General features: G+C 48.7%; 1 long non-coding RNA gene across 2 annotated transcripts in view; it reads left to right on the forward strand.

Annotated features, from left to right (window-relative positions):
* Positions 1-24690, forward strand: part of LOC135181526 (uncharacterized) — a 102356-nt gene that overhangs the window by 64702 nt on the left and 12964 nt on the right. The window contains exons 2-3 of one of the 2 annotated variants that reach the window (XR_010304907.1): positions 2163-2291; positions 16330-16469. This is a non-coding gene — a long non-coding RNA (uncharacterized LOC135181526). The remainder of the gene's footprint in view (positions 1-2162; positions 2292-16329; positions 16470-24690) is intronic. The other variant, XR_010304906.1, reaches the window with a different exon arrangement.

The following is a 24690-nucleotide window of genomic DNA, read 5'->3' on the forward strand; positions in this document are numbered from 1 at the left end:
CTTTCAAAACTGTCTAAAGCAGGACTATAGAATCACTTGACCTCCAGAGATCAAGTCCAACCTCCTTGCCACAGCAGGATCCTCTAGGGTAATACACAGGCAGGTTTGGAAAGGCTCCAGAGAAGGAGGCTCCACAACCTCTCTGGGCAGCCTGCTCCAGGCCTCCAGAGCCCTCACTGTAAAGAAGTTTCTCCTCATGTTGAGCTGAAACCTTCTCTGTTCCAGTTTGTAGCTGTTGCTCCTTGGCTTATTGCTGCTGACCACCAGAAAGAGATGGGCCCCAGCCACCTGACCCCCACCTCCCAGATATTCACAGACACTGATCAGATCTCCTCTCAGCCTTCTCTTCTCCAGACTGAAAAACCCCAGGGCTCTCAGTCTTTCTGTAGGGGATATGCCCAAGTCCCCCAGTCATCCTCATGGCTCTCTGCTGACCTCTCTCCAGCAGGTCCCTGTCTCTCTGGAACTGGAGAGCACTAAATTGGACACAGTATTGCAGATGTGGTTTCACTAGGACAGAACAGAGGGGGGGAAGAATCTCCCTAGACCTGCTGGAGGCACTTTAGCTAATGCACCCCAGAACTACATCCTTTGGGAGATGATTCCAGTATCTGACTGTTCTCATGGGGCATTCTGCCTTTCCCTTTTGCCTTCTGTGCCTTTTCAAACTGCTGTTGCATACTTTACTTGTTTTCTCCCAAACATTTGTCACATTCATTTTTTTTTCCCTTTCCCAGAACTCTGATTGGTTCTGTGAACAAAAGTGACTTTGGTATCAATGATGGGGAGGAGTGGCTGGAGAGCTGCCTGGTGGAAAAGGACTTGGGGTGTTGGTGGACAGCCAGCTGAACGTGAGCCATCAGTGTGCCCAGCTGGCTAAGAAGGCCAACAGCATCCTGGCCTGGATCAGCAATGCTGTGACCAGCAGGAGTAGGGAGGTGATCATGCCCCTGTGCTCAGCACTTCAGACCACACCTCAAGTACTGTGTCCAGGGTTGGTCACCACAGTATAGGAGGGACATTGAGGTGCTGGAGTGGGTGCAGAGAAGGGCAATGAGGCTGGGGAGAGGTCTGGCAAACATGAGCTATGAGGAGTGGCTGAGGGAGCTGGGGGTGTTTAGTCTGGAGAAGAGGAGGCTGAGAGGAGATCTTCTTGCCCTCTACAACTACCTAAAAGAAGGCTGTAGTGAGGCTGGAGCTGGTCTCTTCTCCCCAGTTTCTAATGACAGGACAAGAGGAAATGGCCTCAAGTAGCAACAAGGGAGGTTTAGGTTGGATGTTGAGAGGAAGTTCTTTACTGAGTGGGTGGTGAGGCACTGGAACAGGCTGCCCAGGGAGGTGGTGGAGTCACTGTGCCTGAAGATGTTTAAAAGGAGAGTGGATGTGGTGCTTGAGGCTATGGTCTGGTGATGAAGGATGCTTGGATGAAGGTTGGACTGGATGATCCTGGTGGTCCTTTCCAACCATAGCAATTCACAGTGATTAGATGTTGTGCTGAGGGCTCTTTTTCTTGTGGCCTTCCAGGATCTGAAGGGGGCTACAAAAAAGCTGGGGAGGGACTTTTGAGGCTGTCAGGGAGTGACAGGACTGAGGGGAATGGAGCAAAGCTGGAGTGGGGGAAGTTCAGCCTGGAGGTGAGGAGGAAGTTGTTGAGCAGGAGAGTGGTGAGAGGCTGGAATGGGTTGCCCAGGGAGGTGGTTGAGGCCCCATGGCTGGAGGTGTTTGAGGCCAGGCTGGCTGAGGCTGTGTGCAGCCTGCTCTAGGGTAGGGTGTCCCTGGGCATGGCAGGGGGGCTGGAACTGGCTGCTCCTTGTGGCCCCTTCCAACCCTGCCTGATTCTGTGATTTCTTTATCATTTTCTTTTATGTTCTTTCATGTTTCCTTTTAATGTTTCCTATTTATTTAGATTGTGTTGACTTGTCCTAGCACCCAAATCTGGAATTCTCCTGCAGCACAACCTGCAATGTCATTAGGCAGCACAATCAACCAACAAAAGCCCTGTAAACTGCAAAGTGGTGCAAACCTTTCTTTTGCTCTTTCTTCGTCAGCTTTTTGCATTGTCGCTTGCTTTGCTGTAGTGCTGCTGTCAGTGGTTTACCAATAGCCTGGTAGAATCTCATGACTGGCATTTTGCCTTTTTAAAAACCATCTCATTGCTACAGGAAAAGAAGTGGAACCTCCAAAAATCAACCATCAGAGCTGGGAGCCTCTGTTTTATTAATGCCCTCTTGGGAGAATGAATATTGAAGCGTACCTAGGAGCGAGTAAAGTACTGGAGTAGGATTGAACAGGTCAGTCTCTAGGCAAGAGGCCTTTCCTGTCTTATCTTGATTGTTTTACTTTCTGATCACTATTCATAGAGTAATAGGCAGAAATTTGTACTTTCAAGTGGAGTTTAAACTGAGTTAACTGAGAGTGGTGAGAGGCTGGAATGCGCTGCGCAGGGAGGTGGTTGAGGTCCCATCCCTGGAGGTGTTTAAGGCCAGGCTGGATGAGGCTCTGGCCAGCTTGATCTAGGGCAGGGTGTCCCTGGGCATGGCAGGGGGGTTAGAACTAAGTGATCCTTGTGGTCCCTTCTAACCCTGCCTGATTCTATGATCCTGGTGGTCCTTTCCAACCATAGTGATTAGATGTTGCGCTTAGGGATTTAGTTTAGTCAAGGACTTAATGATTGGACTCAATGAGCTTGAAGGTCCTTTGCCAGCCAAAGAGATTCTGTGATTCTGTGTTGCTGTATCTCACAATCTTCAAATCAACCCAACCATTATTTGCAAACCACCCATCAGCAGCATGGTTTATATTCAGTTTAATCCTTAACCCCTTTAAGGCTTTGGTTTGGAGTGGTAGAAAATATTATTGCTGTTTCATGTAATCATTAGGGGAGGGGGAAAAAATGTGCTGCTTGTGTTCTACCAATTCTGTTGAAGTAGTAGAAAATATTGCTGTTTCATGTCATTATTAGGGGAGGGGGAAAAAATGTGCTGCTTGTATTCTACCAATTCTGTTTGGAATATTTGGATGAAAGGCAATTTTGTGCCTAGAGAAATTGCAGGTGAAGAGAGTGGTGATGGAATTTGAGGGGAAGTTTTGGAGAAGCTGCAACTTCCTAGCAAGCAGCTTGAGTACGTGCAGGAAATACTTCTGGAGGGAAAAAGCTTGTTGAAGCACTGGATGATCATGTGGAATATAAGATGTTCTTACCTGCATGTGTTTAGAAAATGCTTTGTCTTCTGATGAGCAAGGACCAAGCTCTGACACAAAGCAATCACATCAGGTTTCTCTCTTTCTAATCCTGAGAGATTAAAAAAGTAGTAGTGAACTAGCTTAGATTTAAAAGTATTTGGTGGTTTATTGCTGTGTTCATCTGAGGGACACACTTAAAATGAGTTGTACTGACAACTGGTAAGGATGGGACAACATAAACACTTTCAGGGTTTTCACTGTTGAATCTCAGAAGTAGGCTTTCCTTCTAGAAGCAATCTGTGCATGCATGCATTGTGCATGTGTGTGTTGATGTATCTGTTGATACCATTATATCTGTTGATGTATATTAGCATGCTCAAATACATATATATATGGAATGAGAAGAGGAGGCTCAGGGTAGACCTCATTGCTGTCCACAACTAGCTGAAAGGAAGCTGTAGCTAGGCAGGGTTGGTTTCTTTTCCCAGGCAAGCAGCAACAGAACAAGAGGACACAGTCTCAAGTTGTGCCAGGGCAGGTCTAGGCTGGATGTTAGGAGGAAGTTGTTGGCAGAGAGAGTGATTGGCATTGGAATGGGCTGCCCAGGGAGGTGGTGGAGTCACCATCCCTGGAGGTGTTGAAGCAAAGCCTATCTGGGGCACTTAGTGCCATGGTCTGGTTGACTGGCTATGGCTGGGTGCTAGGTTGGGCTGGCTGAGCTTGGATGTCTCTTCCAACCTGCTTGATTCAATGATTCTGTATACTAATATATACTATATATTTACACACATACTAATATGTAAGATAGAACTGTAAGATGTCCATGGCAAGCAGGCTGGAACTAAGTAATCTTTAAGGTCCTTTCCAACCCATTCTGTGTAGCTATACTTTAGAGATTGCACATGCTCATTCCTCCTGCAGGTCACTGCTGGGTTTTTATTTGCATGAGTTTACAAAATGCTGTATGTATCTTCTGATGAGCAAGGACCAGGAAAGCTCTGACACAAAGCAATTGTGTCAGACACTTTTTAGTCCTGAGAGATGAAAAAGAAGCCATGAACTAGCTTAGATCTAAAAGCATTTGATGCTTTATTGCTGTGTTCATCTGATGGATGTTCTTACAATGTGTTCTACTGAGGAGAACTAAGGATGGGACAACATAAACACTTTCAGGGTTTTCACTGTTGAATCATAAAAGTAGACTTTCCTTCTGGAAGCAATCTGTGCATGCATGCATTGTGCATGTCTGTGTTAAAGTGGTTGTTGATGCTACTGTATCTGTTGATAGATTTGTTGATGCTAATATATCCTAATATATAGAGTACATATACTATATATATACTAATATGTAAGATGCAAATGTAAGATGTCCATGGCAAGCAGGTTGGAACTAGATAATCTTTAAGGTCCTTTCCAACCCAACCCATTCTGTGAATCTATACTTTAGAGATTGCACATTCCTCCTGCATCCAGCCCTGCAGGTCACTCTTGATCTCTGTTTCCATGCAAGATAACGATGCCCAGGAAATGTTTCTTGTATTTCAGGTCTGCTTATCACTTAAATGAATTTCTAATTATGTGGATTTAAAAGAATGATCAGGAGAAAAAGGTTTCAGACAGGAAGTTTTGTGAGCTGAAAAACTGGTAGTGAAAAGTTGTTTGGCAACTGAGCATTTTTGGGGGGCAGCCCTTGAAGGAGTGTGGGGCTTGGGGGGCAGCCCTTGAAGGAGTGTGGGGCTTGGGGGGGCAGCCCTTGAAGGAGTGTGGGGCTTGGGGGGGCAGCCCTTGAAGGAGTGTGGGGCTTGGGGGGGCAGCCCTTGAAGGAGTGTGGGGCTTGGGGGGGCAGCCCTTGAAGGAGTGTGGGGCTTGGGGGGGCAGCCCTTGAAGGAGTGTGGGGCTTGGGGGGGCAGCCCTTGAAGGAGTGTGGGGCTTGGGGGGGCAGCCCTTGAAGGAGTGTGGGGCTTGGGGGGGCAGCCCTTGAAGGAGTGTGGGGCTTGGGGGGGCAGCCCTTGAAGGAGTGTGGGGCTTGGGGGGGCAGCCCTTGAAGGAGTGTGGGGCTTGGGGGGGCAGCCCTTGAAGGAGTGTGGGGCTTGGGGGGGCAGCCCTTGAAGGAGTGTGGGGCTTGGGGGGGCAGCCCTTGAAGGAGTGTGGGGCTTGGGGGGGCAGCCCTTGAAGGAGTGTGGGGCTTGGGGGGGCAGCCCTTGAAGGAGTGTGGGGCTTGGGGGGGCAGCCCTTGAAGGAGTGTGGGGCTTGGGGGGGCAGCCCTTGAAGGAGTGTGGGGCTTGGGGGGGCAGCCCTTGAAGGAGTGTGGGGCTTGGGGGGGCAGCCCTTGAAGGAGTGTGGGGCTTGGGGGGGCAGCCCTTGAAGGAGTGTGGGGCTTGGGGGGGCAGCCCTTGAAGGAGTGTGGGGCTTGGGGGGGCAGCCCTTGAAGGAGTGTGGGGCTTGGGGGGGCAGCCCTTGAAGGAGTGTGGGGCTTGGGGGGGCAGCCCTTGAAGGAGTGTGGGGCTTGGGGGGGCAGCCCTTGAAGGAGTGTGGGGCTTGGATCACCCCTGGGGTCCTTGTCAGTGGTTTAAAATTTCAAGCCCAGCCCAGGGAAGGTTTCAATCTGTGAAGCAGTAAGACAAAGAGCAGTTACTTGTGGGTTTTGTTTGGTTTAAAAAGAAACAGTGAACATTGTGTATTTTCCATCTAAAAACTTAGATTCCTTTCCTTTTGCTGTTCCTGTATCCCTAAGCTGCAATGCATCTGCATTATCCAGGTGACAGCTGGTAGCATTTCTTGTTAGAAAATGGCAGCAAATGTTGTTTATTAGCACTGCTTTGGACTGAACAAATACTTCCAGGAGAAATGTGGCAAGTGGAAAATATCATCCAGTCACCAAGCTGAAGCCAGCATTCTTCTTCAACCCTTTAACAGTAAATAGAAAGAGAAGCATATTAGCTAGCATTTAGAAGTAGTGTGTGTTCTACATTTAATTTATGAATCACAGGCAGATGTTAATGAGATTTCAGAAGGAATATTCCTTTTGATTAAAACTTGTGTTCCTTAGTATCTCTTTGCCAAAAAGCCTGAGAAATCTCTTCTGCCAGAGCTTCTAATTCAGTGCAGTTTTTCTCTTCCAGCATCTAGCAGCACCACCTTGGGAAATTTGAGATGGCTTGGTGAACTGAAACAGGGAGTCCGTAGGAGGTAGGTTTCCTTTGGGAGCCTAATCAAGGGATATGCAGGAGGAAAAAAAAGCCACACCTAAAAATCTCTGCAATAGGTAACATTTTGGGAGGTCACTTTAGATTGTAGAATCAACTAGGTTGGAAGAGACCTCCAAGATCATCCAGTCCAACCTGTCTGTCATCCTCCTAGAATCAACCAAAAAAACACTAACAAGCCCCAAACAAACCATTTTCTGTTTGTAGCAGGTTGACAATTGAGTGTCAGAGGAATGCAAGTGGAGCATAGAATTATAGAATCAAGCAGGTTGGAAGAGACCTCTAAGATCATCCAGGCCAACCTAAGACCCAGCCCTGGCCAATCAACCAGACCATGGCACTAAGTGCCTCATCCAGGCTTTGCTTCAACATCTCCAGGGACAGTGACTCCACCACCTCCCTGGGCAGCCCATTCCAATGCCAATCACTCTCTCTGACAACAACTTTATCCTAACATCCAGCCTAGACCTCCTCTGCCACAACTTGAGACTGTCCCCTTCGATCTCCATTTTTCTCTCTCCACAGATTGTAGTAAGAATATTTCTTCAGTAGAGCCTGTTTCTCCTGGCTACACTGCTCTTAATTTTCTTTCCCATGGGTGAGATGGAGGGAAGAAACTGTGGTGGAAATAATTAAGAGCAGCACTTATATTAATAAGCCAGAATTGACTGGTGGCAGAGAGAAGTGTTGTCCTAGCTTCCTATCACTGCTGTAGAGCACTTAAAGCAGCCAGGTTTGTGTATTCTCACATCTGCACATGCACATGGAGCAATTTGTTTGCCACTTACTCAACCTTCACCCTTGAGCAAGGTGTTAGGTAGCTTGTTTGGAATAAACCCTCTAAACTCTTCTTTAATGGCTCTAAACTATGACACATAAGCATCAGAAGCAAATACTTAGGATTAGCTTGGAATAAAGCTTTCAGCAGCCTGTTGGGATTATTCTTAATCCTCTATATGTGATTTGCTGCCTTTTTTTATTCCTTAAGGATAATACTTATCTGTGTTTGGAGTTTGGTGCTGTTCAGCAACACTCACTCTGTGTTCCTGTGATGGCTTTTTCAGGCAGGTGTCTATGTAGAACCTTCCCACTCAAGTCTTCTGCATAATTAAAAGCTAGAGGCCATGTTTAGCTTTCTTTAATGTCAGATATGAAATGAGTGAACTTCATAATATATTATTTACAGTAAAGGTGATGAGATTCTGGAACAGGTTGCCCAGGGAAGTTTTGACTGTCCCCTCCCTGGAGATATTCAAGTCTAGGCTGCATGAGGTGTTGAGCAACCTGGTCTAGTAGAAGATGTTCTTGCCCATAGAATCAAACAGGTTGGAAGGAACCTTCAAGATTGTCCAGTCCAACCTAGCACCCATCCCTGTCCAGTCAGCTACACCATGACCATGAGGGTGATCAGAGGGCTGGAACACCTCTTCTGTGAGGACAGACTGAAGGAGTTAGGGTGGTTCAGTCTGCAGAAGAAGCAGCTCCCATTTGACCTTCTTGTGGCCTTCCAGAATCTGAAGGGGGCTACAAAAAAGCTGGGGAGGGATTTTTCAGGCCCTCAGGTAGTGACAGGATGAGGGAGTATGGAGCAAAGCTGGAGGTGGGGGGATTCAGACTGGACATGAGGAGGAAGTTGTTGAGCAGGAGAGTGGTGAGAGGCTGGAATGGGTTGCCCAGCGAGATGGTTGAGGCCCCATGGCTGGAGATGTTTGAGGCCAGGCTGGCTGAGGCTGTGTGCAGCCTGCTCTAGGGTAGGGTGTCCCTGGGCATGGCAGGGGGGCTGGAACTGGCTGCTCCTTGTGGTCCCTTCCAACCATGACTGATTCTATGGCACTAAGTGCCTCATCCAGGCTGTTCCTGAATGTGGGCGGGGGCTTGGAACCAGATGATCTTTAAGATCCCTTCCACCCCGAACCATTCTGTGATGACATGGACTATGCAAGGACATCTGCCATCTAGAAGTTTTCGTTGGCATGAGTTTGGGAGAGTTGCACTACTTAGAAGCATTGTGTGGGAATGATCCATGCTGTTCCAAGCAACACACTGGGACCTCAGCAGTGCCTTTGTTACCTCGATCGCAAAACAAAGCGGCTCAGAAGAGGTGCAGGGTTTCTTTTGCCTCTTAAAGACTGCCTGCATTTTGTTCAGAAGCTTTGCAAGTCTTCGAGTTCATTCAGCTGGGAAATGGAAGTCTCTGTTTTTCAGTTCCATTATACCCTTTGCAGACTCAGAAGCTCAGAAAGCATAAGAGCATGTGGCAGCTGTGACATGTGTGTTTAGAAGAGCTGAGACGAGCAACGTTTCTGATTGCAGCCCTGCTGCATGCTGCCAGTTGTAGGTTTCCCTGGACCTGGTTTGTTTTGTGTGGTGTGGGGGTTTGTCTTTCCTTGTTGTTTGGTTTGTTTGTGCTTTTCTATTTGCTCCTTTTGGTTTTCTTTTATTGTTGTTGTTTTGGCAAGGCTCCTTGCTTCTGTGAGATTTGTGTTTCAGAAGAGTCTGTGAACTCAAATCCATGGGAAATGCAGTGATGCTTGGCTAATTCCTTCAGACTGCATCAGAAGATTTGAGCTTCACTTAAGGTATTTTATTACCAACAACATCCCCAAGCAAATAAAAACCACCACCCAAACCAGAAACCAGCACCACCACCCCCAACCAAAACCACAGCAAAATGTAAAACTGTCCAACTTAAAAATAAAAGGAACCAAGCACCACCCCCCCAAAAAAAACCACCAACCAGCATCCCAACCAAACACATGGATACAAAACAAACACCACCACAAACAGGAGGGGAAAAAAAGAGAGGTGAGAAAATAAAACAAACTCTCCCCACCCAAAAAAAGTAAACCAAAAATCAACCAGAGTCTTTTGACTCCCAAGTGAAATCACACTCACGTTTCCTCTCAGGCTGTGCTGTTTGCTGTTCCTCCTCCTTCTAGGCTGTCTGTATAAGGGGAGACAGAAATGGCACCAATTTCAGTTTCCAGGCTTCCTTGGCACTGGCAGAGCCTAGCTAAGATCTGGTCTGAGAGGAGGATTTTAGCTGTATGCAAGTGATGATGGATGCTTGTTTTTATTATTTGATTCCTGATGAAGACACCAACCTGAGCCCTGTGGTAGGACAAGGAGCAATGGATGTGAGCTACATGCTTGGTGAAGATATCAACCTAAGCCCTGCTGGTAGGACAAGGAGCAATGGATGTGAGCTACATGCTTGGTGAAGACACCAACATGAGTCCTGTTGGGAGGACAAGAGAGGCCTGGAACACAAACTCTATGAGGAGAGGCTGAGGGAGCTGGGGTTGTACAGCCTGGAGAAGAGGAGGCTCAGGACAGAGCTCATTGCTGCCTACAACTACCTGCAGGGAGGCTGTAGCCAGGTGGGGTAGGGCTCTTCTCCCAGGCACCCAGCAACAGAAGAAGGGGACACAGTCTCAAGTTGTGCCAGAGGAGGTCTAGGCTGGATGTTAGGAGGAAGTTGTTGGCAGAGAGAGTGATTGGCATTGGAATGGGCTGCCCAGGGAGGTGGTGGAGTCGCTGTCTCTGGAGATGGTCAAGTAAAGCCTGGATGAGGCACTTAGTGCCATGGTCTGGTTGACTGGCTAGGGCTGGGTGCTAGGTTGGACTGGATGATCTTGGAGGTTTCTTCCACCCTGGTTGATTCTATGGTCCTATGACCCTAATACCTGTCTAGCAGTGAAAGAAAGATTTCTTTCTCACTGGTGGCCCAACTCATGCTGGTATATCTTTAAACCAGAAGACTGAAAGATTTTATTCCCAACTGTTAAATACAGTCCTGGTAGCTTGTTTGTTTGTTTAATTATACTTAGATTAAGTTCCAAACAGGCAGCTGATCTGAGCAGCTGGTAAATATTTACCACTCATTTGCCAAATTCCTCAGAGCACAAATTTTTGCTTTTTCTCTGTCTTAATACTTAATGGGTAAGAACTGATTCCTCAACAACTGCAGGGTAGGAGGCAGGGGCTGTGGCAGGGAGCCAAGACATTGTAGATACTCCTCTTGCTTATAAAAAATATAGGTGGAACTTGTGGGGTTGTTTAGCCTGCAGCAGAGGAGACTCAGGGGTGACCTCATTGCTGTCTACAACTCCCTGAAGGGAGGCTGTAGCCAGGTGGCATTGGGCTCTTCTAGGCAAGGAGCAACAGAACAAGGGGACACAGCCTCAAGCTGTGCCAGGGGAGGTCTAAGCTGGATGTTAGGAGGAAGTTGATGTCAGAGAGAGTGATTGGCATTGGAATGGGCTGCCCAGGGAGGTGGTGGAGGCACCATCCCTGGAAGTGTTGAAGCAAAGCCTGGGTGACGCACTCAGTGCCATGGTCTGGTTGATTGGCTAGGGCTGGGTGCTAGGTTGGGCTGGGTGATCTTGGAGGTCTCTTCCAACCTGCTTGATTCTATGATGAAGGGAATGGAACATTTGTCTTATAAGGAGACTGAGTCTCCTTCTCTGGAGCCTTTCAAGGCCTGTCTGGATGTGTTCCTCTGTGATCTGTGTTAGGTAGTGTTGTCCTGCTCTGGCAGGGGGGTTGGACTCAATCTCCCTGCTTCCCTTCCAACCCCTACCATGCTGTGATCCTGTGTGAGACTGAGGGAGCTGGGGCTGTGCTACTTGGAGAAGAGGATACTGAGAGGTGACCTCAGCAGTGGCTCTCAATATGTGCAGGGTGAGTGCCAGGAGGCTGGAGCCAGGCTCTGCTGGGTGATGCCTGATGACAGGACAAGGGGCAATATGTGGCAGCTGAGGCATAGGAAGTTTCACTTAACCATGAGGAGGAGACTCCACCACCTCCCTGGGCAGCCTGTTCCAGTGCTCTGTCACTCCCACAGGGAAAAAGTTCCTCTTCAGGTTCACATGGAACCTTCTATACCTCAACTTGCACCCATTGCCCCTTGTCCTGTCACTGGCATCACCAAGAAGAGGCTGGCTCCATCCTCCTGGTGGCACAGGGTGTTTTGAATCATTCATGAACACTCACATGCAAACTTTTGCTTGTAGCTTCGTGCATTTCCTTTAGTAACGTTTGTTTACTGCTACTACAGCTCCCTTAATTCTAGGTGAACCCAGCTGCTTGTACGCTGAGAAGAATGATTGCAGGGCAGTCAGGGCTTATCTCCTTGGCTTAGTGTTGCACAAAAGAGTGAGCTGCATTGTGCCTCTGAGAACATGACAGTTCAGATCCTGCCTTTGAAAACGCATATGTAAAGAAACTTTGACTGCAGCCTTCACCCAGAGTTGCTTTTCTTACTCCTCCTCTCTTGCTCCTTCTTTCATAATCATATGTTAATGCTGATCCTGCTCTCCTGGCTGTCACTTCAGTGCCTCAAGGCATTTGGGTATGGGTTATAACACCAGTAAATTGCCACATATATGGAAATTGCCCATTTGCCACCAATGCTGTATCAGAGAGGCAGCAGGAGGTCCTCACTTCTTTTCCCATGTACTCTCAAGTTAATGCTTTTATTAGCAGGGAAGTGAAGAGGAATATTGTTTTTCATTCCCAGGCTGTTTCGCTGTAAGCTCTCTTGTCAACTTGTGCAGTGCTCTTTTGGCACAGAATCTCAACATGCAGTGATAACAAATTAATTACCCTCTGTTTAAAAACCAGTTTTGGAGTCAGGGTACTCTATTTCATGGCCTGTTTGAATTAATGTTGCCTGTGAACCTGATGTTTTCATAAACACACAGGCAAAATGTCAGCAGCTGCATTGGCTTGCCTGAAGTTAGATTCACAGAATCAGTCAGGGTTGGAAGGGACCACAAAGAGCAGCCACTTCCAACCCCCCTGCCGTGCCCAGGGACACCCTACCCTAGAGCAGGCTGCACACAGCCTCAGCCAGCCTGGCCTCAAACAGCTCCAGCCATGGGGCCTCAACCACCTCCCTGGGCAACCCATTCCAGCCTCTCACCACTCTCCTGCTCAACAACTTCCTCCTCATGTCCAGCCTGAACCTACCCATCTCCAGATTTGCTCCATTCCCCCTCATCCTGTAACTCTCTGAAAAGTCCTTTCTGAGCTTTTTTATAGCCCCCTTCAGATCCTGGAAGGCCACAAGAAGGTCACCTAGGAGCCCCCTGCTCCAGCCTGCACAGCCCCAACTCTTTCAGGCTGTGCTCACAGCAGAGCTGCTGCAGCCTCTCAGCATCCTCCTGGCCCTGCTCTGGACATGCTCCAGCATCTCAACATCCTTCTTTTCATAGGGACTCCATAACTGGATGCAGGACTCCAGGTGGGGTCTCAGCAGGGCAGAGCAGAGAGGGAGAATCCCCTCCCTGGCCCTGCTGGCCACACTTCTGCTGCTGCAGCCCAGGCTCTGCTTAGCTTTCTGGGCTGCAAGTGCACACTGCTGGCTCATGCTGAGCTTCTCCTCCAGCAGCACCCCCAAGTCCCTCTCCTCAGGGTTGGTCTCCAGCTACTCACTGCTCAGCATGGATTTGTCCTTGGGATTGCCCTGACCCAGGTGCAGGACACTACACTTAGTCTTGTTGCACCTCCTGAGCTTGGCTTGTGCCCATCTCTGCAGCCTGCCCAAGTCCCTCTGGATGGATCCTTCCCTCCAGCCTGGCTGCTGCACCACACAGCTTGGTGTGGGCAGCAACCTTGCTGAGGCTGCACTCAATGCCTCTGTGCATGGCACCCATAAAGATGTTGAATGAGACTGGTCCACAGGACTCATTCCTAAGGGACTCTGCTTGTCACTGGCCTGCACTTGGCCATGGAGCCATTGACAGCCACAGGAGGAGTTCTTTTTGATGAGAGTGATTGAGCACTGGAATAGGTTGCCTGGAGAAGTGGTTGAGGCACCATCCCTGGAGATATTCAAGGTGAGGCTTGATGGGGCTCTTGGCTACCTGATCTAGTTGAGGGTGTCCCTGCTCACTGCAGGAGGATTGGACTAGATGACCTTTAGAGGTCCCTTCCAACCTGAGTGATTCTATGATTAGTGGAGGAAAAAAGTGATCTGCACCTGACAAGTACACTTGTTAGCATGGCAAGGTGATGAGAAACTGTGGAGTGGTACTGCAGATAGAACCTAAACCAGGAATTTTCCAAACATCCACCCTGAAAAAGGAGCAGTCATGTAGGATAGGGAGGACCTATGGAAGAAGTAGTTAAAATGAGAGAGTTAGATAAGTCAAACTTGGGCGAGGTGCAACTCTGTTGTTTCCTTGTTTAAGGTCTTTCCATGCTGAAGATGAAGATTAATTTGTGATCAAATATTAATGAATCTGAGTATCACCACTTTGAAGTGCTTTGCACATGTTTCTGTCTTCTAAGCAGATGTTTTATGAGCAAGCCTGATGAGGTCTTTCTGGCAAATAATGATAAATTTAACTCTCTTGCTTGAAATATGACAAATTATCAATATGGCACCTGGACATCTCTGGGTGTTACAAAGGGAGAAATAAAGCTGTACCTAGGGCAACAGATTTTGTTTCATATCCTGGAGGGTGAGAGCTAAGAGATTCTGAAAGTCTTAGTTTAAATCTTCAAGTGTTGGATGATCTGAGGGAGCTGTGGTTGTTTATCTGGGAGAAGAGGAGGCTCAGGGGTGGCCTCATTGCTGTCTGCAGCTACCTGAAGGGAGGCTGTAGCCAGGTGAGGTTGGGCTCATCTCCCAGGCACCCAGCACCAGAACAAGGGGACACAGTCTCAAGTTGTGCCAGGGGAGGTCTAGGCTAGATGTTAGGAGGAAGTTCTTCCCAGGGAGAGTGATTGGCATTGGAATGCGCTGCCCAGGGAGGTGGTGGAGTGGCCATGCCTGAAGGTGTTCAAGCAAAGCCTGGATGAGGCACTTAGTGCCATGGTCTGGTTGATTGGCTAGGGCTGGGTGCTAGGTTGGCCTGGCTGATGTTGGAGGTCTCTTCCAACCTGGTTGATTCTATGATTCTGTGAAAGAATTGACATGTAGCCAGAAGGAAGGGATGCAAAGAGAGATGTCTGTTGTCCCCCTAGAATCACCAAAAAAAAAACCTCTAACAAGCCTCAAACAAACAATTTTCTGTTTGTGGCAGGTTGACAATTGAGTGTTAGAGGAATGTAACTGTCTAGGGCTGGGTGCTAGGTTGGGCTGGATGATCTTGGAGATCTCTTCCAACCTGATTGATTCTATGATCTCCCTCCTTTCAGCACCACCTGCCCCTTTCCCACCCCACACTGTATTTTCCCCTTTTTTCCCCCAAACCCAGAGAACCTGAATGCTGTTGGAGTCTCCTTCCCCCTTTCCTCCTCTCCCAAAACACACAGAAGTGAGATTCCCAAAGCTTCTTTCACCTAGCAAGAAGTTAGATTTCCCAAAGCTTCTTTCACCTGCTTGCAAAGCTCACTTTGTAGCTCAGTTGTATGTTGTTTAGGCTACAGAAGCAAGATCTGTGCTTTGTGTTAATGGCAGACTGAAATAAAGCCTAACTTCAGAAATGCCAGCAGTCAAAAACCTGTGTTAACAAACCACTGGGGACAAAACACTGCAAGCCAGGCATAGTCCACATCCCAGAGCACAGAAATGGTTTACAAGCTGCTTTCCAGTATATTCCATTTCCAGGCAGAGCATTGGGAGCTTTCTCTTAAAGAGACCTCCTTGAGGGGTGGTGATGGGGAAGACAAACAATTACTGAGAACAATTGAAGTGGTTTGTTTTCCCCCTAAATCTCTGATTTTGATGATCTGTTAAGGGACATAAATGCTTTACAAGGTCTCAGAGCCAAAGGGATCGAGTCCAGTCCCCTGCCACAGCAGGATCATACAATCTAGCTCAGGGCACACAGGAACACATCCAGACAGCCCTGGAAAGGCTCCACAGAAGGAGACTCCATAACCTCTCTTGGGCAGCCTGTGCCAGGGCTCTGGGACCCTTACAGGCAAGAAGTTCCCCCTTGTGTTGAGCTGGAACCTGCTATGCTGCAGCTTCCATCCATTGCTGCTTGTCCTATCCCAGGGAGCAGTGAGCAGAGCCTGTCCCCTGTCATCCCTTCCCCGATCCCCAGCCCTCATAGAATCAACCAGGTTGGAAAAGACCTCCAAGCTCATCCAGTCCAACCTAGCACCCAGCCCTAACCAATCAACTAGACCATGGCACTAAGTGCCTCATCCAGGCTTTTCTTGAAGACCCCCAGGGACGGTCAGATATAGAAACATTGATTCAATCCCCTCTCAGTCTTCTCCAGACTAAGCAGCCCCAGGCTCTTCAGCCTCTCCTCTTCAGGCAGTGCTCCAGGCCCCTCAGCATCCTCGCAGCCCTCCCTTGGACCCTCTCCAGCAGATCCCTGTCCCTCTTCAACTAGGGAGCCCAAAACTGAACTCCAGCTTGATTCTTGCTCTCCTTGTCAAATGCTGCACAGCACTGACTGTTTTGTCAGCAGCTTTTGTGTTCTGGAGGCTTTTTCTTCTTGTTATTGATACTTCTGAAGACAGACTTTGAGCTATTTTTGGGGTGGCATCAAAATGTTTGTACTGCTCTTCAGCTGTTCATGTGGCAGAAATGCACTGTCTGTCAAAAGCCTCTCTAGGACTCTGAATTCTTTCCTTTTCTCTGTCTGCCCAGCCTGATGCAGATAGGAGATGCATGAAAGCTTTGATTTTAGATGGGCTACTGTGTGAAAAAATGTCTCTTTTTGTGGCATGCTGTTTGTCACCTGTGTGGATGCCTATAACCTGCTGCAGACAGCACTCCTGGTGTTATCTGGATTCTCAAGGAATATTTACAGCTCAAAGCTATAAAAGAAGCAATCAACCACTGCTTGTTGCAAGACTTTGCCAAGTACCCAATCCCTCAGTGTGAGAATGTTACAGGAGCTCCATGAGAAACTTGCTTTTGAAGCTTGGAAGAGGTTTTGTTGTCAGCTGCTCCTGACCAGGGGAGAAAATAACCAATGTGATATCTGTTGGGCTCTTCAAATAATATAACTTCATCTTCTCCCTGCAGAGGCTGCAAGCTTGGAGAGATTTCACGTGTGACCTACTAGATACTAAGTTGTTGGATGACTGTTGAAGAGCAGAGGTACTGATTTGTTGCCTTTAAGGGTCCAGTGCTTCTGGAGAGCTGCTGCCTCCCAAGAGCTCCAGGTAAGTGTTAGTGACACTGGGCTTGTTTCAGGATGGAGCTTGTAATGGTCAAGTTTAGTGTGGGAGGGGCTGGTGGTAGTGAAAATGAGGCTGGAGATAAGATAAAGCTCAATTTAAGTTCATTTATGACAAGCACCAGGAATAAGCATAGTGCTGAGCCCAGTGGCTTGAAAATTGTTGTATCCAAGTCACTAATTGTCAGGTTGGAAGGGACCTCATAGGGAACACAGTCTCAAGTTGTGCCAGGGGAGGTCTAGGCTGGATGTTAGGAGGCAGTTGTTGTCAGAAAGAGTGATTGGCATTGGAATGGGCTGCCCAGGGAGGTGGTGGAGTCACTGTCCCTGGAGGTGTTGAAGCCAATCCTGGCTGAGGCACTTAGTGCCATGGTCTGGTTGATTGGTTAGGGCTGGGTGCTAGGTTGGGCTGGATGATCTTGGAGGTCTCTTCCAACCTTCTTTATTATATGATTCCATGTGCATCTATTCATATTTTAGTCTGAAATCCAGTCTCTGTTGTCCTCCTTTTGCTGATGCAAACCTCTGAATCATCTCTTTTGCACCTGGAATTCGTAACTGGTAGCTTCATTCTTTCTGAATCTCTGGGTTAAGTGTGCTGAGTGCTCTTGTATTGTTTTTTTGCTCAGGGCTACTGGGTGAGGCACTGAGTGCCATGGTCCAGTTGATTGGCTAGGGATGGGTGACCTCCAAGATCATCCAGCCCTGGCCAATCAACCAGACCATGGCACTAAGTGCCTCATCCAAGTTTTTCTTCCTCCTAATACCCAGTCTAGACCTCTCCCGGCACAGCTTGAGGCTGTGTCCCTTTGTTCTGTTGCTGGCTGCCTGGCAAGCAGAGCCCAACCCCACCTGGCTACAGCCTCCCTGCAGGCAGCTCCAGGCAGCAATGAGCTCTGCCCTGAGCCTCCTCTGCTGCAGGCTGCACCCCCCCAGCTCCCTCAGCCTCTCCTCACAGGGCTGTGCTCCAGGCCTCTCCCCAGCCTTGCTGCCCTTCTCCAAACACCTTCCAGCACCTCAACATCTCTCTTGAACTGAGGAGCCCAGAACTGGACGCAGCACTCCAGGGGTGGCCTGAGCAGTGCTGAGCACAGGGGCACAAGAACCTCCCTTGTCCTGCTGCCCACACTGCTCCTGAGCCAGCCCAGGATGCCATTGGCTCTGCTGCCCTCATGAGCACACTGCTGGCTCACGTTCACCATGTTACCATCTAAACAAAGCAAAACTTAGCCATCACAATTATTGTACCAAGGTATGACGATGGTTTTTCTTTACTGGAGCAAAGATTGTAAGTGACAAAAGTAAACTTGGGAATGTGCAGAGCTACAAGTGAAGAAAGAAATGCTGCATCAGCTGGAGACAGAAGTCTTGCTCATGTGTTACAGATGTTTTCTTTTCACTTTATCTTGCTTTTCTCTATCTTTTATTGTTGCTTTGCTGTTTTTTAAGCAGTTTTCATCCCTCCAGCATTGTCCTCTTGCAGTCCAAATGTTCTCTTTTGCAGTTTATGGTTGCCAATCTGTTCCTGCAGTGCCTGCTTTCCCCGCATTTGGGAGGAGACTAATTATCTTTTTATGATATGGTTCAGTGTTGCCTGTTTTCTGTGTGGTCTGCTTTTACTTCTCACCTCTTTACTTTCATGTTTTCCACAACAACCCCAAGCAGTGGTACAGGCTGGGGACAGAGTGGCTGAGAGCAGCCAGGCAGAGAGGGACCTGGGGGTACTTGGAGATAGTATCTGAATATGAAGCAGCAGTGTGCTCATGAGGGCAGCAGAGGCAATGGCATCCTGGGCTGGCTCAGGAGCAGTGTGGCCAGCAGGACAAGTTAAGTTTTTCTGCCCGGTGCTCAGCACTGCTCAGGCCACCCCTGGAGTGCTCTGTCCATTTCTAGGTTTCCTAGATTCAAGAAAGATGTTGAGGTGCTGGAAGGTGTTTGGAGAAGGGCAGCAAGGCTGGGGAGGGGCCTGGAGCACAGCCCTGTGAGGAGAGGCTGAGGGAGCTGGGGGTGTGCAGCCTGCAGCAGAGGAGACTCAGGGCAGAGCTCATTGCTGTCTGTAGCTCCCTGAAGGGAGGCTGTAACCAGGTGGGGTTGGGCTCTGCTGCCAGGCAAGCAGCAACAGAAGGGGACACAGCCTCAAGCTGTGCCAGGGGGGGGTCTAGGCTGGATGTTAGGAGGAAGTTGTTGTCAGAGAGAGTGATTGGCATTGGAATGGGCTGCCCAGGGAGGTGGTGGAGTCACTGTGCCTGGAGGTGTTGAAGAAAAGCCTGGCTGAGGCACTTAGTGCCATGGTCTGGTTGATTGGCCAGGGCTGGCTGCTAGGTCTGGATAATCTTGGAGCTGTTTTCCAACCTGGTTGATTCTGTGATTCTAATGCAGCTTCAATAAGTCAGATTCCTTTTGTAGCAGTACCTGCCCCCATCTCACATTTCACAGCTGGAAATGTCTACCCAGGCATTGGTGCTGTCTGAAAAGAATCCTCATCCCAGGTTTGGGGGGGGGGGGGGAAAGTATGCACAAAGGTCTGTAACACTGCTTTGGGTCACTTCATCAAATGAAATGTCCAACGTTTTATTTCAGCTGCTGGTCAGTCATCAGTGAAATTCCCACCCCTGACTGCTTGCTAGGTTCGATGTGAGCAGTGCCTGTTGATAATGAGGTGTTTTCAGCTCTTCCTGTGGGTGGTTTTGCTGTCTTCAAACAAGGAAGATGAGGGCTGAGCTGCTATTTGTGGCAGGAGCCCTCAGGGAAGGCATTTCTTGGGGACTTCCCTTGTCGGGGGCTGAGGCTCCCACCTAGGCTGTGGCCATAGGGCTGGCAGTGCATGTGGGCTGCATGGCACTTAGGCATGTGCTTAGGATGCACAAGGCAGCTCTGTTATAGCTCTTCCAAATGACTCTGACACTAACTTAGTTTTCAGTTTAAAAAAAAGAGGAGTTTTTGTCCCTCAGAATGGCTTCCTAGAACCATCTCTGCTTCAGTTTGATTTTACTCACAGGATGTAGGTAGACATCCCTTAAGTTGGGCTGAAGAACAACAAAGAACTATTTTCTTCCTAGCCAGAGAGCATCATTTTCAAGTGTTTCATCCTGTAGTCTGGAAATACAGAAACAGGCCTTTATTTGTCCCTGAGATAGGAAGGATTTGTCTTTTCCAGTGGTGTGTGGCTTCCCTTTCTGTTACAGAGTGGGGCTTTGGTACATTAAACCTGGTTGTTATTTGTCCTGGATCTTGGGCTAAAGGAATTTTGTAAGGATGAAGGAATATAAATCAATGTGTCTTGACAGGGTTCCATCTAGGAAAAACTTCCCTCTAAACTCTCAAAAGAAACAAAAGAGCAGTTTTGAGCAAGACAGATGTGAATAAGGCAGTTAAGAATGTAGCCCCAGGACTTGAGGCACAGAATTTTTCCCTGCGAGGGTGACAGGGCACTGGCACAGGCTGCCCAGGGGGGTTGTGAGTCTCCTTCTCCGGAGATATTCAAACCCTACCTGGATGTGTTCCTGTGTTATCTGCTCTAGATGCTCTTGCAGGGGTGCTGGACCAGATGAGCTTTGGAGGTCCCTTCCAGCCTCTGACTTTCTGTGATTCTATGAGAAGGGTGAGGTGACCTCATCCATGATTATAAACATGTAATGAGTGAGTGCCAGGAGGCTGCAGCCAGGCTCTGCTGGGTGATGCCCAATGCCAGCACAAGAGGCAATGGGTGGAAGCTGAGGCACAGGAAGCTTCATTTAAGCATGAGGAGGAATTTTTTCCCTGCGAGGGTGACAGAGCACTGGAACAGGCTGCCCAGGGGAGTTGTGAGTCGTCTTCTCTGGAGATATTCAAACCCCACCTGAATGTGTTGCTGTGTGATCTGCTCTAGGTGATGCTGCTCTGGCAGGGGTGCTGGACTGGGTGAGCTTTGGAGGTCCCTTCCAGCTCCTGCTGGTGTGTGGCAGTGCATTGCAGGTCTGTGATTTATCAGTGTGCATTTGCGCTACTGAAAGCTGCTGCTCCGCAGAGCAAAACTTTTAACGTGTCAGATGTAACATTTCACACAGCTTCCAACAGAAAAACCTTCCTGTTACATTTCTCTCTTGAGGAAGATGCTCTCAAACTGACTTCACTGTTGAATAGGAACAAAGCCTTGCTAAAAAAAGAAGGTTTTAGCAGGGGAGTATTGTGCTGTGTGCTAGGAGAAGTATATTGCGGGGGGCGTTAGGAAGAGTGTGTCCAGCAGGTCAAGGGAGGTTCTCCTCTGCTCTGCCCTGCTGAGACCTCATCTTGAGTACTGCCTTCAGTTTTGGGCTCCCCAGCTTAAGAGGGACAAGGATCTGCTGGAGAGGGTCCAAGAGAGGACTATGAGGATGATGAAAGGATCGGAGGGCATGGCCTATGAGGAGAGGCTGAGGGACCTGGGGCTGCTTAGTCTGGAGAAGAGAACACTGAGAGGGGATTTAATCAATGTTTCTAAATCTCTGAGGGCTGGGGGTCAGGATGGGAGGGGACAGGCTCTGCTCACTGCTGCCTGGGATAGGACAAGGAGTAATGATGGAAGCTGCAGCACAGGAGGTTCCAGCTCAACACAAGGGGCAACTTATTGACTGTAAGGGTGCCACAGCACTGGCACAGACTGCCCAGAGAGGTTGTGGAGTCTCCTTCTGTGGAGCCTTTCCAGGGCTGTCTGGATGTGTTCCTGTGTGTCCTGAGCTAGATGGTATGGTCCTGCTGTGGCAAGGGGGTTGGACTGGATGACCTCTTTGGGTCCCTTCCAACCCCTATGTGCTGAGTACAACTGGAGGAGAATGAGGGTGACTTGCTACTTGAGCATGATGCTTGGAGTAAGGTGCAGGATGCTGTGCTGTCCTGCAAACTGTAAGGCAGTGCAGGCTAAGGCTGGTAGCCTCTCAGAGACTTTACCTTTGTTTTGGAGTGCAGAGCATTCCCCTGGAGCTTCCATTAGCCCTTCAGCGTTTTTAAGACCCATCCAAACAACAATGAGGACTGCAGAACGCACTCTGCCCCTCAAATGCTGAAAGTAGCTGTTTCCACATGGTAGCAGCCTGCTCAAGCACCCTACCTGAACGACTGAATAGCTAAGCAAGATGCAATCACAGGAGCATTGTCAGAGCCATCCTGCTGCAATGTTAGCAAGCTGCTGTGCTCCTGTTACCTTTCAGTCAGTCGTCATTACTCTGCAGGAACACACACAGGAGACTGTGCCAGGGGTGCAGTAATCTGATCAGTTGCATTTTAATGTTTGCCAGATCGTTTTGTTCACTCTGCAACTCGAATCCAGGTATTTTTCCTCCCCACCATGACTGCATGATATCCTGTGCCTTTATTTGCTAGTAGTGTTTTGGGAATCAAGCAAAACCATCAGGATGAAGCTGTTAGTGCCATCCTTATGGGGATGTTTGGAGGGAAATCAAAATTCCCTGGAGGGAGTTTGAAGCTTGGTGGTGTTTTTGAAGGTTCTAACGTTTTTGTCAGCTGTCAAGAACTATCTGACTGAAGAAATTGTTGTTGATAAAATAGATAATGGTTTGGGAGTCACTTGAGTGGCAATCACAGAATGTCAGGGGATGGAATCATAGAATGAACCAGGTTGGAAAAGACCTCCAAGATCATCCAGTCCAACCTAGCACCCTGCCCTATCCAGTCAACCAGACCATGGCACTAAGTGCCTCATCCAGGCTTTTCTTGAAGTCTTCCAGGGAAGGGACCTTGAAAGCTCATCCAGTCCCACCTCCCTACCAGGGCAGAATTAGCTAGAGCAGGTCATGCAGGAAGGCTGGGGAGTGACTATGGACAAGGTCTTGTAATGACAGGATGAGAAGTAATGGGTTTGAACTGGAGGTGGAGAGATTTAGGCTGGATGTTAGGAGGAAGCTCTTTACAGCAAGGGTGGTGAGACACTGAAAGGGGTTGCCCAGGGAGGCTGTGGCTGCTTCCTCCCTGGAGGTGTTCAAGGCCAAGTTGGATTATGCCTTGAACAACCTGTTCCAGTGGGAGGTGTCCCTGCCTACGGTGGGGGCTTAGAGCTGGATGATCCTTGAGGTTCCTTCCGACCTAGACCATTCTATGTAGCCAGGTGGGGTTGGGCTCTGCTGCCAGGCAATCAGCAATAGAACAAGGGGACACAGTCTCAAGCTGTGCCAGGGAAAGTATAGGCTGGATGTTAGGAGGAAGTTGTTGTCAGAGAGAGTGATTGGCATTGGAATGGGCTGCCCAGGGAGGTGGTGGAGTCACCATCCCTGGAAGTGTTGAAGCAAAGCCTGGATGAGGCACTCAGTGCCATGGTCTGGTTGGTTGTCTAGGGCTGGGTGCTAGGTTGGCCTGGATGATTTTGAAGGTCTCTTCCAACCTGGTTGATTCTATGAAGTTGCAGCAAACCAGCACAAGACCCCAGCAAACAAAATCCTCCAAATTATTTTTGTCCCATGTGCCTTGTGCTGTTTAGGTTAAGATTGATTGGATGTTGAATTGTGATTTCAGGATAACTAAATTATATGTCAGTATCCTTCTTTTTGTACTTAGCATTGGCTAGTTGACATCCCCATCACTCAAGCTGATCTATGCTAGCACATCTTTGCCCCAACACTGGACTTTGCAGGTCCAAAATAGTAGAAGTGTCTCCAGCACAGAGCAAATTACCAACTTAAGAGACATCTTAACAGCATTAAATCACTTGCAATAAATCTTGCAGTTAGCTGTGTGAGTCAGTGTGAAGCACCTTGTAAATCCAGTAGTTGATTTAAACATCGTATCTGGAGCTATTTTATTTTCCTCAGGAGCTTCTTGGTTGTGATTTCTTTTCCCCCTGAGTATAAAATATGCTTATGGATTTTTAAGTTAATGTTTTTAGAGGGTATTGGTTTGATAACTTGCCATCATTAACAGTAATACAGTGATTGCTCTCTACAGGATTCTGAGAGCAGAAAAATAATCATTAGAGGCTGAAGCTTTTTTTTGAGCAGGCTTCAGATGGAGTTTTCTTGTGTATGATGGAGAAGGGGTGGGGAAGAAACCCTATCTTTGAATTTCAAAAGACAGGGGAAGTTTTCTTTGGCATGCCATGGAATTTGGTCTGTTTGGTAAGCCACCACCATCAAGGTAAAAATGTGTCCCCTTTCTGAAACTCTTCTTTACGGGCTGTGGGCTCTGCACCACTTCCAGACCCCACACAGGTCACCTCAGGCACCGCTTGGGTGTTTGCACTGGGGAAAGGAAACCAAACCCTGAGTCTGGGCAGTGCTGAGCATCTGGGGCACCACAGACCTGGGCCCTGCTTGCACCAGGGCGAGTGTCTGCCCAACCATCACCCTTCTGCCCCCAGGGACTTTCCAAGACACATGCAGGTTGTTAACACCAAGCCACACCAGCCTAGGAATCAGTGACGCTGTGCTCTCCCTGTCCCTGCAGCCACCTTCCCCTGGGACAAGTTGCTGGCCTTGGGGTGAGTCAGAAGCAGAGATGTGGTGCTGAGGGGCATGGTTTGGTGGGTGGAGAACGGTTGGGTAGAGTTAGAGAATGGTTGGACTGGATGAGCTTGGAGGTCTCCTCCAGCCTGGTCGATTCTATGAATATCTGGGCTGCCTTTGGAGTTGGGAAGCTTGTCCATGCAGCTAACCATACTAAAAGCTACAAACAAATCACAGAATCCAAGCTCATCCAGGCCAACCTAGCACCCAGCACTATCCCATCAACCCAACCATGGCACTAAGTGCCTCACCCAGGCTTTGCTTCAACACCTCCAGGGACGGTGACTCCACCACCTCCCTGGGCAGCCCATTCCAATGGCAATCACTCTCTCTGACAACAACTTCCTCCTAACATCCAGCCTAGACCTCCCCTGGCACAGCTTGAGACTGTGTCCCCTTCTTCTGTTGCTGCTTGCCTGGCAGCAGAGCCCAACCCCACCTGGCTACAGCCTCCCTTCAGGTAGTTGTAGACAGCAATGATCTCTGCTCTAAGCCTCCTCTTCTGCAGGCTGCACACCCCCAGCTCCCTCAGCCTCTCCTCATAGGGTTTTTGTTCCAGGCCTTTCTCTTGTGGCAGTAACCTCTATCTTGACCTCATCATTTTCAGATGTGTAGAAATATTACTTGATGCTCTCAAGTATGCAGTCAAGCTCCAGTTGTGCCCTCACTGCTAGCAGGAGAAGTATCCGCGGTAGCGTGGGAGCGCTTTGCCTTTGCTGTGGCAGTGTGGATGCTTGC

The sequence above is a fragment of the Pogoniulus pusillus genome, chromosome 15 (assembly GCF_015220805.1).
Source record: "Pogoniulus pusillus isolate bPogPus1 chromosome 15, bPogPus1.pri, whole genome shotgun sequence".
Lineage (NCBI taxonomy): Eukaryota > Metazoa > Chordata > Aves > Piciformes > Lybiidae > Pogoniulus > Pogoniulus pusillus.